Below are 12,544 nucleotides of genomic sequence, written 5' to 3'. Positions count from 1 at the left end.
GTGGAGTGGCTCAAGGTGTAGGCCCTGAGTTCAAGCCCCAGTACTGCAAAAAAAAAAAAATTGATAATAATATAAATGGACAATTCTCTGAAAAGACATGACTGGACATGCCCCAGTTCTGTAGGAGTGCTTTATCCATAGCCTGTTTCCCTTTCCACCCTTTAACACATTTTTTTTTCTTTTCTTTTTTTTCTAGAGGAAGAGGAGGAATGAACCCAGGGTCCTGTGCATGTTAAACAAACTCTGCCACTGAGCTACAGCCCCAGTGCCCTCTTGACCCACTTTTTTAAAAACACAATACATTACCTCTAATCCATCCTCAATTCATGCTCTCACTACAGAAAACAAAGTAGAGGAAATGTAAAACAGTAATATTGGTATTTACAGAGGAGTAACTCAAAAGGCTGGGTAAGGAATCCTGGGATAACACGAAGGATCCATTTGGTCTTCATCACCATTTCCTGACACACAGCTCCTAAAACTCTTGGAATTTCCTGAGTGATAAGATTGTCTTTTGTATACTAAAGAGATGACTGGGAATCTGGGGACCCTAGATAGCTTCAGGATGGGGGTTGGTTACCAGAAAGACCAATCAGGGTCAGATTGGGCTGAAAGTCCCAACTACCTATCTACAGGGAGGAAAGAGGGGTGATGGTTGAGTTGATTTGATCAATCATTCATAAATAATGAAGGCTACATCAAAACCTAAAAGGAGCCAGGCACTGATAGCTCACACCTGTAATTCTAGCTACTCAGGAGACAAGAGATCAGGAGAATTTTGGTTGGAGGCCAACCCCGGGCAAATAGTTCCTGAGAAACTATCTTCAAAAAACCCAACACAAAAAAAAAGGCTGGTGGAGTGGCTCAAGCCGTAGAGCACCTGCCTAGCAAGTGTGAGGCCCTGAACTCAAACCCAAGAGCCACCAAAAAAAAAAAAAAAAAATTAAAAAGATAGGGTTCAGAGAGCTTCCAGATAGCTAAACACATAGAGGTTCCTGGAGGGTAGCACCCACAGAGGGCCTGGAAGCTCCTTCTCCCACACTTTGACCCATGCATCATTTCCATCTGGCTGTTCCTTGTAAAATACTTTACAATAATCCTTGTAAAATACTTTACAATAAGCCAGGAAATACAAGTAAAGTGTTTCCCTGAGTTCTGTAAATTGTTCTAACAAGTAAATTGAACCCTGATTTACAGCCAGTCCATGGGAAGCACAGAGAAAACAACCTTGCATCTTGGTGGGGAGGAGGGGGCAGGCATTGTCGGAGACTGAGTCCTCAACCTGTGATGCAGGCTCTGTACAGACAGCATGAAAACTGGATTGAATTAGAGAACACCCAGCTGGGGTGCTGCAGAACTGTGTGGAGAAACAATCCATGCTGAGGTCACCAAAGTGTTCAGTGTTGTGAGAACACAAATAGGAAAAACACACTTTGGTTTTTTGGTCCTCCTGCCTCCCCTCCCCAGTGCTGGGATTATAGGCATGCACCACCCCACTCGATATATTTTTGCTTTCAATACTTTGTATTCAACAAAAATGGAGGAATGTCCATTGAGAAATCCTTAAACTATTTTTTAGAGTAGATCACAACTGATTTTTGGCATACAGCTATTGACATCAAAATAGCAACTCTTGGCTGGTTAAGTGGCTCAAGCAGTAAGAGCACCTGCCTAACAAGCATAAGACCCTGAGTTCAAACCCCAGTGCCACCAAAAAAAAAAAAAAAAAAAATAGCAACTCTTGCCAGGGGTGTGGCTTGACGGATAAAGTGCCTAGGGCCCTGAGATCAAATTCCAGTAACACCAAAATAAATTTTTTAAAAATGACAACTCTGGGGCTGGGATGTAGCTCAGTGGTAGAGCACTTGCCTAGTATGTGTGAGGCCCTGGGTTTGATCCCAGCACCAAAAAAGAAAAAAAAATGACAACTCTGCTCTAAAGGAAATAAAATAGTTTATTCTGAACCAAATATAAGTGGTCCAGGCCTGGATTCAAGTTACCCCAAACGACACATTCCACTGTGGAAGAGGTTATACTTTTATAATCACCAAACAAAAGAAAGTTATAAATCAACAAATTTACCAATTATATTAGTAGGAACCTCTTGTAAGCAGGGGTACAACAAAGTGGGACGATCTCTTCCATAGGTTTGAGATGTCACAGCAATCTTAGCTTTACGGCTAGTGGACGATAGATGTCGGCTAAACTTACATATAGTCCACATATTACATATATAACAGTCACAAGAATATTGAGGACCTAAGACAGCACAAGACAGTTTTCTATCTCAATGGACAACATCACATCTCTCCACAATCACAATCAGCCAAGCTCAAGCAGTCTGCTGATCTTCAATCAAACGAAGTTTCTGCCAGGCTCTGTTCTGGCTCACACCTATAATTCTAGCTACTTGGGAGGCTGAGAGCAGGAGGATTGAGGTTTGAGGCCAGCCTGAGCAAATAGTTTGAGAGAGCCTACCTTGAAAATACCCAACATAAAATAGAGCCTCTGGAGTGACTCAAGTGGTAGAGCACCTGACTAGCAAGCAAAAGATCCTGAGTTCAAGCCCCAGTACTGCCAAATAAATAAACAAACAAATTCACCAAAACTAACACAAAAAGAAAGAAACATGAATAATCCTAAAATGATTAAAGAAACTGAATCTATTCAGTTTCTATATTCCCCCCCAATGTCTCTGACAACTTCACTAGTGAATTTTATCAACTGTTTAAGAAGGAAATAATGCCATCCTTATACAAACTCTTTTAGGAAAAGGGAGGTCAAAATATCCAATCCCAAGCCAGACATGGTAACTCACGCCTGTAATACCAGCTACATACATGGTGGAAATTGGAAAGATCACAATTCAAGGCCAGACCTGGGCAAAAAGTTAGGGACACCCCATTTCAATCAATAAGCTAGCATGGCGGCGAGCGCCTGTGATCCTCAGTATGCATGAGGTTACGGGTAGGAGGAGTCTGAGCCCACACAGGGCGGAAATACAATACCCTACCAGAAAAATAACGGAAGCTAAAAGGGCTGGAGATGTGGCTAAAGTGCCACAGCACGTGCCTAGGAAGCAGGAGGCCCTGAGTTCACACTCTAGTACCACCAAAAAAAAAAAAAAATCCTACCCTAATACGTATTTCTTTTTTTTTTGTGGTACTGGGGCTTGAACTCAGGGCCTACACCTTGAGCCACTCCACAATCCCTTTTTGTGATGGATATTTTCAAGATAGGGTGGCATGGAAGTACTTCCCTGGGCTGGCTTTGAACCATGATCCTCCTGATCTCTGCCTCCTGAGTAGCTAGGATTACAGGTGTGAGCCACTGGCACCTGGCTCCCAATACATATTTCTTTGGCATATTTCAAGATGATTGTAAACTAATCTGTCTCCCTCACTGGACTGTAAATTCAACTGGACTTGTTACTGGTTCAGCCTCAGTCCTTGCTTCCAGGGAGAGAAAAATTCAAGCAAGAATGGAGAAATGTAGGGAAAGTGATAGTCAAGTTTATCAGGAAACAAGTGCCTTTCAACCGACTGGTAGTCTTGGAAAGGGAGTTTGAGAATGACAATTGCATGTGTGTATGCTCGCTCACACGCAAACACACACACATACACACATACACAGACAAGTTTTTATTTATGTGGACGAGGCTTGGAGAGTTAAGTCCCCAGGACCTGGGTTAAGGTCACCAGACTAGGGTAGGTCTACAGATTTACAAAGTACAAACTATTAGTGGGTCCACCTCAACCCCTGGAGTATCCTTGAAAGGTCCGGTCTTTGTCTCCTTAAGTGAAAAATCTATTGTTCCAGCTCAGGGCGGGGGGCTGGTGGCTCATGCCTGTAATCCTAGCTACATAGGAAGCAGAAATCAGGAGGATCTCAGTTCAAAGCCAGCCCAGACAAGTAGGTCTTTTGAACTCCAAAATACACAACACAAAATAAGGCTGGTGGAGTGACTCAAGCAGTAGCGTACCTGCCTAGCAGGCATGAGACCCTGAGTTCAAACTCCAATCCTCCCCCCCAACAAAACAAAACAAAAACCCTGTTGTCCCATGAACTGCTTGATGTCAACACTTAGGGTAAGCAGTGGACTCCAAAAACATCTCCTGCCATCCTTCACCTTGATGATGACCATGAGCTATTTTGATCTTAAGGGAGTCTCTTAAGAATTGAAATTTTCGAATTACCATGTGTTTCTCTCAGAGATTTTGTAGAAGCCTCTGTTTCAGGTTCCCTTTGCATATCCACATCATTCATGGCTAACTGCTGCCTAACAGACGGACTGTCTCCTCTGTGTCCCCAGCATCCCCCATCCCGCCTGGGCACAAAGGCAGCTCAACTGTGCGTGTTAAGGAGCTGAGGCAGGGGTGCCCTGGGGCCTTTGGTGCCTGGCACAGGAGGAGGGGCCTTCTGTATCCTCACCCTCTGAATCCTCTCCAGCCACTCCTTATTCTCAAAGTTGTTGTATGTTGAAATAAAACATGAATTTATTACAGATGGGATTTACTTTAGCTTTGGAAATATGGGTGTGTAGGAGGATCGGGACTTGTGCGAAGTAATCCACAGAAGTCTGTAACCTTTCCCCGACTCTCTGAGGGTGGGTCAGGCCTTCTAGCAAGATAGGAAAGAACAGAACAAGCCCAGGCTGGATCACAAAATGAATATTGTAACAGCAGGAATTGCTCATGATTGGGGGGGGAGGGGTTGCAGAAATAGCCCTTGACCTTGGGATTGAAGAAAGGAATTCTTTTTCCTTTTCTTTTCCTTTTTTATTTTATTTTGTTGTTTGGTTGGCTGCTGGGTTTTGGTTGTTGCTGCTGCTGCTATTGAGTCAGGGTCTCCTTATGTAGCCCAGGCTGGCCTTGAACTTGGATCCTCCTGAGTCAGCCTCCCCAGTGCTGAAAACTATAATGGAGCTGACAATGGCCTCAAGTTCAGGACTGTTGTGAGATTTGAGCACTGTGCCAGACACATAACAAGCACCCAGAACTGCAGCTATGGTACACATTGGCTGACTGTGCCAGGATTTACCGAAGGGTAGTACAGGCATTAACCACACAATCTCTGCAATCTTCTGACGGAGTCCCAATGTATCGTCTGGACTTGCTGATGGGGGAATGGAGAGAGGGCAAGTCACCTGCCTAAAGCTAGCATGGAGTTTGAATCCAGAGGCCAGAGGAATGGGGGGCACGGGGGTGGAAGAAGAACTGTAGTCTGTCCCTCTGGTTTTCCCCACCCTCCTCCAGCCCAGAGTTTTCAGTCCCTATTCCTACCATCCTCCTCCTTGCCCCATCCCACCCGCGATGCTTAAGCCCAAGGTTAAGTGGCCAGTGCAACTGGGAGCGCCCCCTGGTGGACGCCGTGTGTGCGGCACTGGGAGCCCAGGGTGGGGACACCGGTAGGTGAGGATGAGGCGGAGCGCTGGGTCTCATCTGGATACGGAAAGGTGGGCGTCATAGAGCAACTCACTCATTCATTTCGTCATCACAGCGCAGAGGGACCACTCCATACTGCGCGGGTAGTCATAGAGCAATGGGAGGGGGAGGAAGGTCCCTGTATCATCCCAGAGCAATAGACACAGGAGCCCCAACACCCAGGCCGACTTCTGTCCTTCAGCTCCAAGTTCCTCAACCCAAAATGACAGATCAGAACCTCCTTCCGCAGTCAGTCTTTACCTGAACTGCCCGCCTCCTCCCTTACAGAGGTGTGATTCTGCTTTCCTGATAAATCATTCTTTACCATTAAAAAAAAAAAAAAAAAAACTTCCTTGAAAAAAGTGAATGGGGAGGAGTATGAGCATATTAACTTGGACATGAACTTGGAACTTGAGAAGTACACGGCACACATCTATGGAATCATCTCGATGAAACCCCCCAGTACTATTAATGTATGCTAATTTAAAACCAAATAAAATTAAGAAAAAGGAAAAGATAGTGAGGAGCCCCATTTATAGAAGAGGAAAACTGAGAGGTTTGAGCCGCATGACCAAAGCGTGCAAGAGGTCATGACAGGGAAAAGAGCTGAATTCAGGTAATTCCTGTTGCCCCAAGTTTCCAGAACAGGTTCCAAACACCTCCCCCATTATCCCCCCAATATTTCCTGTTCTTATGAAAGCAACTTTTAAGCTCTGTCCCCTGGTGCCCCTCCCAACTTCTACCGCCTGCCCCCATCAACTGGCTGATCCACATATTCTCATCGCAAAATAGTTCCTGCCCTGTGAGAACTCTGAAGTTAGTTGAGACTCATAGGCACCCAGGGGTGAGGAAGTCAGATAGGACCCATTGCATTCCTCCTTTCACCCATCTCTGATATAAGATAAGAAACCAGAGCTAGACAAGTAACTGCAGACCTGTGGTGGGTCTGGGTTTGTTTTTGTTTTTGTTTAGGGGGGGTTGTTTTTGGTGGTACCTAAATTTGAACTAAGGGCCTTGAACTAGCTAGGCAGGGGCTCTACCACTTGAACCATGCCTCCAGCCCAAAGAAACCATCAAGGAATTGGCCAGGAATCTGGTTTCGAAAGCAAGGGTGGGAGAGGCCTGTAGAAAGGGGATCCAGTTGGGATGGGACAAAGCAGGAGGGTGGGGGTGGCCAGGAGGGTTGTAGATCAAAGGCAAATGCTGAAGGAGGAAAGAATCAGACTCTCATTGACCTGAAAGGAAATTCCCAACCCAGAGAAAGATATGTGGGACTGGGGTTTGAACTCAGGGCTTCACACTTCCAAAGCAAATGCTGTTTCAGGCCATTGTGGGGGTGGGGGTGGGGGGAGTAATGGGGGTGGCAGGGGGTGGTGGAGGTCTCAAGAACTATTTGCCCAGGCTGACTGAGATCCTCCTGATCTCAGCCTCCCAAGTAGCTAGGATTACAAGCATGAGCCACCAGTACCCAGCTGCATCTTTGTTCTTTAGACTTGAGCATTTTGGAGAATTGATTGCTTTTTCCATGAATCTTAAAGACTTGCAAATTATATTCAAATCATTAATTTAGCAAAATGTTTAGTGAGCACTTACTATGTCTAAAGCATTATTCTAGACACTGGGAATATGACAGTGAGTAAAACAGAAATCCCTTCCCTCATGGAGAGAATATTCATTCTAGTGGGAGAAGGCAGAATAAAATGTAAATCAACATAAGATAGTTTCAGGTGTTGATAAGAGATTATGAAGGGGAAAAAAATCTTTATTTATTTAGCCAGTCTCAGTGGTGTGCTGGTGTAACTTGGAGTTCAAAACCAGAGGCCAAACTCCCGGGATTCCAACACTTCAGGTCTAGCCACTCATCCCAATATGCCAAATACAGAGACAAGTAATGGTGAAAGGCAGAGAAAATTTATCGCAAGGCACAAGCACATTCTGGGAAGAGGCAAAGTAAGCATTTCAGCCCATCTTCTGGGGTAGAGACATAGGGTTAGTTTTAAACAAAGAAAGAACTGGGGCTGGGGAGAGACATCTACGTTATCATTTCTTAGTCCCAGGCAAAGTGTGGCCCACTGAATCATTATCTCAGTATGGTTGGGTGGCACCAGGTCACAATAAGAAAGGGTGAGATTCCTTTCCTTGGGGCTAGTTGCCATCCATGTTTGTAAAGAGATTATCATCAGTCCTGTCCTTCCTGACACCCAAGGTGATTGCAGGGAAGAGACTCAGTAAAGGAGACAGATGTAAAATGGAGACAGATATCAAGCTTTTGTCTTGCTTTTAATTACACACAGGACATGTGGAGGCCCAAGTAAGGAGTCAGTGTTTTTTAGCAAAAGCAGTTTCTAAATACCTGTTATGCAGGGAGTCCCAGCTACCTGGAAGGCTGAGGTAGGAGAATTACCTGAGCCCAGGAGTTTAAGACCAGCTTGGACAACACAGCAAGAGACCGGGTCTTGAAAACAATTTTTTCTTTCAGTACTAGGGAAATCAGAGCCCAGTACTTGCTAGTCAAGTGTTCTATCACTTGAGCTATACCCCCAACTCAAAAAGGATTTTTGTTGTTGTCATTTTTGGCAGTACTAGGATTTGAACTTAGGGCCTCTATCTTGAGCCATCCCTGCAGCCCATTTTGCTCTGGCTATCTTTGAGATAGGGTCTCACGTTTTGCCTGTGTTGACCTGGACCATGAGCCTCTTATTTTAAGCCTCTCACCATAGTTTGGATGATAGGTGTTCACCACCATGCTCAGCTTTTTGCTGTTGAGATGGGGTTTGGAGAGTTTTTCCCAGTTTGGCCTGGAACTGAGATCCTCCCAATCTCAGCCTCCCAACTAGCTAGGATTACAGGCTTGAGCCACCACACTGGCTTAAAAAAAATAGATTAAAAAAATTCAACAAATACATTCAAATCTCATTATATTGGCTGGAGGTGTGCTGCCCAGCAAGCACAAGGCCCTGAGTTCAAACCCCACTATCTCCAAAAAAATAAAATAAACCTAGTGCAAGCTCATTATATACCAGGCACTATTATAAGTTTTTTAAATATTTACTCATTTAATACTTATATAGTATCTTATGTAATAATTAAAGCAAGATCTGGGGTGGAGGGAACTAATTCAGTGTGTGTGGTCTGGGAGGTTCTCTTCCCATGGGGCCTGGTCTTTGGGCAGAGAACAGAGAATGAGTCAATGCCAATCTCCAGGCCAAGACTTCAGGCAGAAGAAAGGCACTGGAGTTACTAAAAGGCCAGCATGAGTGGGCCAGGCGCAGAGAACAGATGGGCCAAGATGACATCAAATTCGGCAGCCAGTAGACAGATCCTGAAAGGCCTTATAAGGCCCATTGTGAGGGTTTCATTTTTTGTTTTTTGGTGGGACTAGGGTTTGAACTAAGAACTTCTCACATGCAAAGCAGGCACTTTACTTCAGCCACACCTCCAGTTAATTTTCTGGTTATTTTGGAGATGGGCTCTCTTGAAGTATTTCCTGGGGCTGACTTGGGACTGAGATCCTCCAGATCACAGCCTCCCAAGTAGCTAGGATTACAGGTGTGCACCACTGGCACCTGGCTGAGGGCTTCAGTTTTATTAGTAGTGGAATATCTGTTCTGGAATGCTTAGACTTTTAAGCGCTTAAGTTTTCTATCTATAGTATTTTTCAATCTTGATCATCTTTAAATGTTTAACTTTTAGGGCCAGAGATATGGCTCAGTGGTAGAGAGCTTGACTAGCTTGCACAAGACTCTGGAATCCATCCCTGGTACTGAAAACACAAAAGAAAAAAGTTGACTTTTAGACTCTATAATCTTGCTACTTTTATTCTAGGCCGGATCCCAGAACATGCCCAGAAAGCTTCCTGGAGTCTGGGAATCTTTGACTACAGTATTGTCTATTTTTGATCCTTGCCTCTAGCATCCCAGGGTGTGCCCTAAAACCAGAGAAGGAGGGCGGGGAGGCTGGCCTGACTCCATTGTCATGAAGCAAATGCCAGTTCTTAGATTTAGAAGTTGTAAGGAGGTCTTGCATCTAACCGTGAACCTGTCAAAACTCATCAAACGATACACTTAAGATGTGTGCATTTTATTGTACATAAGTAAGTTTACTGGGGGGGGGAGGGGGAATTACCTATAAACCAGTATTGAATTTCAGCTAATGATATCCATTCTGATGTATTTGTGAATAAAGTATACTGGTATCTGCAAGTGACTTTAAAACACATCCAAAAGAACAAATAAGATGAATTCATGGGGCAAGATGAATTCATAAACAACAAAGAAAGTTTTACAGAATACTACGAGTGGACTCTAGATGACGAATATCATTGGTGCTCAGGACACACCACCCTAGAACATGTCCATAAGAGACCAAAATGTGCCACCCTAAGTATATTTTTTTTGTTTGTTTTTTGGGGTTTTTTGTTGTTTTTTTTTTCAGTACTGGGTTTGAACTCAGGGCCTATACCTTTCAGCCATTCCACCAGCCCTTTTCTATGATGGGTTTTTCAAGATAGAGTCTCTCAAACTATTTGCCTGGACTGGCTTTGAACCGAGATCCTCCTGATCTCTGCCTCCTCAGTAAACAGGATTACAGGTGTGAGCCACCTGTGGAGTCTGGCTTTCTTTGACATATTTTGAGCTGGTTATCTTGAGAAACTGCAGACACAGGGAAAGCTGTCCTTTTGTAAAAGAAATTTATATTTCTAAAGGAAATCTTGCAGAAGTCTAGTGGCCCACTTTTGTAATCCCAGCACTTGGGAGGCTGAGGCAGGAGGATCATGAGTTCAAGGCCAGCCTGGGCTACATAGAGAGACTGTTGCTCAAAAAATAAAACAAGGAGCTTGTCTCATGCTCCTGCACTTCTAATGGGGGGTACTTTTTCCTCTCTTTTTAAATTTCCCCTCACTTTTTTCCTGTTACACTAAAACAAATCCTTGCTAAACCTTAAAGATAAATAAATTAAAAACAGGGCTGGCAGAGGGCTCAAGTGGTAGACAGCACCTGCCTGGCAAGCACAGGGCCCTGAGTTCAAACCCCCGTACTACCAAAAAAAAATAGATAAAAATAAAACAAAGGAAATCTACACTAGTTAAGTATCTGAATCAGGAAGAGGATTATTTTGAGATTACTTCTGTTATGATTCTTGTGGTACCCAGGGTACATAGGAGGACAGCTCTCTACCACTGAGCTACTTCCAAGCCTGAGATCACTTTTTTCTTTTTTTTTTTTTGGTGAGACTGGGGTTTGAACTCAGGGCTTCACATTTACAAAGCAGGTGTTCTATCACTTGAGGCACACTCCAGTCCATTTTTCTCTGGTTATTTTGGAGATGGGGTCTTACAAACTATTTACCAGAACTATTTGCCCAGGCTGGCATTGAACAGCAATCCTCCTGACCTCAGCCTCCCAAATAGCTAAGATTATAAGCATGAGCCACCAGGGTCCTTTTCAGAAATCAATTCTATTACCTGAGAGATTTTATCTGCAGCCTTCATTGACCCTGCATTTACAACTCTCACCCTCCTGTAGCTTGTCCCCTACCCAAGCCCCAGGTCCCCTATTCCTTACCATAGTTCAGGATGCTAAGTGAACTTCAGTCACCCAGTCCTTCTCTCTTGGTCTCTCTGTCCCGATCTCCAACACCCACCCCTACCCCCCACCCCGCCTTCTCTACTGGGGATTGAACCCAGGGCCTCCAGCATGCTAAGCAATTTTTTTGCTACTTGAGCCCTGACCCCAGCCCTGCCCTTCCTTTGTTTATAATATGCATGTAACTTTCTCCATTTATCTATCTACTCTCAGATAATCTCAGTCTGTTAATCTCAGACTCCATGATGCAACCTTCGGAGGGCAGAAAGTTTTCTCTCCCCTATACTATACAGGTGTTCACTGTATGTTTGAAAGATTTCACGTTAAAATCTTAAATGAAAATGCCAAGCAATCAAGGTTAACTGCTCAGCTGGAACCCCTCCAAACTGCTTCCCTTTGCATTGAAAATAAAATGCAAAGGCTTTTCCAAAATGCAGTCTTAGGGCTTGGGGCATGGCTCAAGTGGTAGAGCACCTGCTTTGCAAGTTCAAGGCTCTGAATTCAATCCCCAGTGCCACCAAAAAAGAATAATAACAAAATGCAACGTTTTACCCTTCAAGATAGCCCCTATCTCCTACATTAATCCTTTGAGGCAACACATATTTATTGAGCATGCACTATGTGCTGAGCACTGCACAGATGCTAGGGATACAGCAGTGAACCAAACCAACCATAATTCCTGTTTGGACCTGCTGTCTTCTTCCTCAAGCCATCCCCTTCCCAGGAAGCCTTTGCACTTACTGGTTATCTAATTTCAATTTCATTTGCCTATGAATATGAGTTGAGGAAGAGCACAGCCCTTCTCCCCATTGCTCAGAACTGCATCAGCGGCTGGTGGAGTGGGTCAAGCCGTAGAGTGCCTGCCTAGCAAGCACAAAGCCCTGAGTTCAAACCCTGATACCACCAAAAAAACAAGAGTTCTCTCAAGTGTAGACCAAAGTCTTCCTTACAGTTAGACTTCAATAACAATTGATTAGAGAAAGATTAGCTAACATTTATTTAATACTTGTTATGCATGCACCTGATCCTGTTTTAAATTGCATGCAAATGGGTTCCCATTAAATACTGAAAATTTCCCTTTCATTGCACAAAAGGGTTAACAGGGACAGAGAAGCCAGGCTGTGAATTCAAGAAGTCTGGCTCCAGCCACCAAGTTCTTAACCTCTAAGTGAAAGTGGATCGATCCATCAATCAATCAATTAACCAATCATTCACGCGATCAGTCTGGCCTGGGTCTAGATCCTAGGTCTACCACTTATCCTTGTGACCTAGAGCCAAGCCATTTACCTCTCGATCTCACATTCTTTGTGGTTAAAGGTGAAGTTCCTCCCCCAGGTTCATGGAGATAAGACGCGGGAGGACAGAGGCTCAAAGACACCGCTCATGCACACACGCACGCAAGCACGCACGCACACCCCAATAACAAACCAGGGAGATAGCAAAGGAGGAGGGCAGCGCGGGGTCACCGCCCAGCGCGAGGTGTGGCCGCTGCAGGCTGACAAAGTCTCTGACTCCTAGCTTCTTGTTTGCCTATTA

General features: G+C 44.4%; 1 long non-coding RNA gene across 2 annotated transcripts in view; it reads right to left on the bottom strand.

The window, feature by feature from the left end:
- LOC141418224 (uncharacterized) overlaps nucleotides 1–12,544 on the bottom strand; it is a 52,943-nt gene that overhangs the window by 19,814 nt on the left and 20,585 nt on the right. The gene's annotated exons all lie outside the window — the stretch shown is intronic.

This window comes from Castor canadensis, chromosome 16, assembly GCF_047511655.1.
Source record: "Castor canadensis chromosome 16, mCasCan1.hap1v2, whole genome shotgun sequence".
Lineage (NCBI taxonomy): Eukaryota > Metazoa > Chordata > Mammalia > Rodentia > Castoridae > Castor > Castor canadensis.
This window is presented reverse-complemented; position numbering and strand designations above follow the sequence as displayed.